Source organism: Gossypium arboreum, chromosome 3, assembly GCF_025698485.1.
Source record: "Gossypium arboreum isolate Shixiya-1 chromosome 3, ASM2569848v2, whole genome shotgun sequence".
Taxonomy (NCBI): Eukaryota; Viridiplantae; Streptophyta; class Magnoliopsida; order Malvales; family Malvaceae; genus Gossypium; species Gossypium arboreum.
Window position 1 is genome coordinate 19,484,621 of NC_069072.1, and position 3,465 is coordinate 19,488,085.

At 33.9% G+C, this 3,465-nt stretch overlaps 1 non-coding gene across 1 annotated transcript; it reads left to right on the forward strand.

The window, feature by feature from the left end:
* Positions 1 to 3,078: 3,078 nt before the first annotated feature.
* LOC128290744 (small nucleolar RNA R71) lies at positions 3,079 to 3,185 on the forward strand. Its single transcript, XR_008280531.1, has one exon. It is a non-coding gene; the product is annotated as a small nucleolar RNA R71 (small nucleolar RNA).
* Positions 3,186 to 3,465: the final 280 nt, after the last annotated feature.

Consider the following 3,465-nt stretch of genomic DNA (forward strand, 5'->3'; position numbering starts at 1 on the left):
CCTTTTTAAACTTACCATTTCCATGTCTTGACATGGTCTTACGTGGTATCCTTGCCTTATGAACTCACCATTGCCATGCCTTGGCATGGTTTTACGTAGGATCTTTGCCTTATCGTAGTTTATCAATGCTATGTCTTGACATGGTCTTACATGATTTCCTTGCCTTGTAAAACTTACCAATGCCATGCCTTGGCATGGTCTTACTTGGTATCCTTAAACCCTAATGTCATGACATTTGTATCCTACACATTCCTAAGGTTCAACTGGGACTTTTAAGTATCATTTCTCCGTCAATTCTTGCTTGAATCATCAAGGAATAAATTTACAAAATAAATATATAGATGCTGAAAAATAACATCATTAATTATAAATAATAAAACATTGCATTTATTTACCGCAAACTTACCTCGATACAAAATACGATTAAATATTTTGATTTAGTCCTCAACCTTTTTCTTTTCTCGGTCTAACCCCAAATTTTATTCTTCTTGATCTATAATAGAAAATTTAACTTATTTAATATTCACATTTATCAAAACAGTCCTTAACTCTAACTTTGGCAAAATTATGATTTCCCTTAAACTTTTGCATATTTACACTTTTTCCCCAAGGCTCGGAAATGAAACTTTATCTCTAATTCTTATGTTTTATGACATGCTGATCATTTATTTACCTATGAAAACATCAAATTCCCACTCTAACATGTACTTATGACCATTAGGTATTTTTACCGATTATGTCGTTTTACTCGTTTTCGCTTAAAATCGCTTAGCTAAAGTCGTTTAACATAATTTCAAGCTTCATATTCTACCATAAAACATCAAAATAAACACATTTCACCTATGGTTATTTTTCCAAATATGAACCCTAGTTTAAATTATTGCTAGAATAAGTTACTATGAATCACTTACTATGAAGCTTGGAAGCTTGATAAGACCCTAGATATGAAGAACCGTTGAAATTTCGGCCTAGTGAAGAAGATGGGAACATTTTTCCATCTTTTTCCTTTTTTTAATCTTTTAATTACCAAATGACTAAAATACCCTTCATTAAAAATTTAGTTATTTTTATCTATGTATGTCCATTTTTGTCCATGAAAACCTAATGGTCTAATTACCATTTAAGGACCTCTACTTCAATTATACTATTCAATTTAATCCTTTAGCATATCAATTTTGCAATTAAGCCCTAGTAGGTAAATTAAGCATGCTACTATAAAATTTTCCATCGATACTTTAACACATGCATCTAATCACTCAGTAAATTATAAAAATTAATTGGAATAAACTTTTCTATCTCGAATTTGTGGTTTCGTAATCACTATTCCGTTTAGGCCCTATTTTGGGATGTTACACCTTAGCCTTGAACCGGTTTGGACTATGAGCTTAAGAGATAAGTAGTTCTTGCTGACTCGTTAGATTAGTTAAAGATCGAGAGATCTTGCAAGGGTAATGACTAGTTGATTGAATAGAAACATGAAATAGTAATTAGTTATAATCACCAAAGTGAGTTAATCACCCATGTCTAGATTTAATTAAGTTTATAAATTAAGTTTTCCGAAGTTTAATTCATTTATGCATATTTTATTTTGTCATTTATAAAAACACAAAAATTCTTCTTTATGTTTCATTGCACTATAATTTATTTAAACTACTAATTAATTTTATTTTTGTTTAGGTTAGCAATCATTTAATACTAGCGTCCCTTAGATATGATCCTTAGAGTACTTACCTACTTCATTGTAAAAACTATATTACAACCTAGCCCGTATACTTGCGGACACCACCTCAATTTTTTATCTTTTGTATTAGTATTCATCCTCAGGACATTAGTATGTCCGGAGGTGATCAATGCTCCCTATCTCTTTGGGAATTGTAAAACTTATTGGGCCTTTTATCTTTTTAGGAACCTGTCTAGACATAATAATACTACAGGAAGTGCTCATATTAACTTGCTCACCTGCCTTAATTTTCCTACACTTAGACATGATTTCTTTTAAAAATTTGGCGTACTTAAAAACTTTTTCAATTAATTCAATAAAAGGCAAGTTGACATTCAATGTCTTAAACAAGTTTAGAAAGCTTACAAATTCATTATCATCTCGTTTTTGTCTCTCCTCCAATCTTGAAGGGAATGGTACCTTCGCAATTGTAGGTTCCTTAATTGTCTCTTTCTCTGGCTCAGTTGTCGGTTTAGGTACTTCCTCTTATTCTGGTTCATCAACAGTTTCTGGGGGTCCTTCATTAAGATCACTAGTATTCCCCTTAAGTTCCTCCTGAGTGAGGTTCTCTGGGTTACTCATCACTTTACCTGATCAGAGCGCGATAGCTTTTACATGCTCTTTCTCTTCTTTCCATTGATTATCTTTAGTGTTGCTAAGGATACCTGTGCCAATTTGTCTCTTGATATCTCCCATCATGCTCATCAATTGGCTTATCTAATCTTTAAGCTTAGCCAATGTTTTTGCTGAATTTGTGCACTCAGACTACACATACTTTGCATCCGTCTTCATTGACTGCATTTCCTTCACTATTTATTCCAAACATTGACTACATATAGTATGTTCATTTGGGTTAGCCCTCTCCTAAGGTTTCTACAAATAAGGAGGTTGATAGTTAGCATTTTTAACTTGGTTTGAACTATTACCTTCTCATTGATTTCCTCCTCATCTTAGGTTTGGGTGATCTCCATCCCGGATTGTATGTATTTGAATAATGGTTTCCACCCCTATTCTTGATGTAATTCACATTCTTAGTGGGATTGTTAATATAGTGGAAGAGCTGTTTGTCTCCTCCATATATAGATGGTGCACTATTTACAGTCTATATGCGATTAAGTCTGTCCACTAATTATTGATATCTGTCATCCTCCTAGACAGCCTTCACCGTAGATAGTCTTTGGCCATATGTATAGTGTTCATTTGGCCACTGCCAGGAGTTCATCGCAATGTGCTCTACCAGTTCATATGCATCCTCATATGTTTTGTTCATTAAAGCTCCTCCTACTGCTCCATCTAACCCTGACAGTGCATGTGCGTCTAACCCATTATAAAACATTTGCAATCATAGCTACACAGGTAATCCATGATGTGGGCATTTTTTAATCAGCATTTTAAAGCGCTCTCTAGCTTCATGGAAACTTTCTCCTTCTAGTTGTTTGAATGTAACAATCTCCCTCATTAGTTGGACTGTCTTGCTGATTGAGAAAATCTTTTGTAAGAATTTTCCTGTGAGTTCGTCCCATTTCGTAATGGATCCTGGTGCCTGTGAATCTAACTAAAAGAAAGCATTATCTATTAAGGAGATGGGGCATTATCTATGAAGGAGAGGGGGAGCAGTTGAAGATGAATAGCTTTATCGGTGACCCTATTGTATTTAAATGTGTCACAAAGTTGAAGGAACCATTTTAAATGCTAATTTGGATCCTCCGTCATTGTGCCTCTAAACTGTAGATTGTTTTGGATAA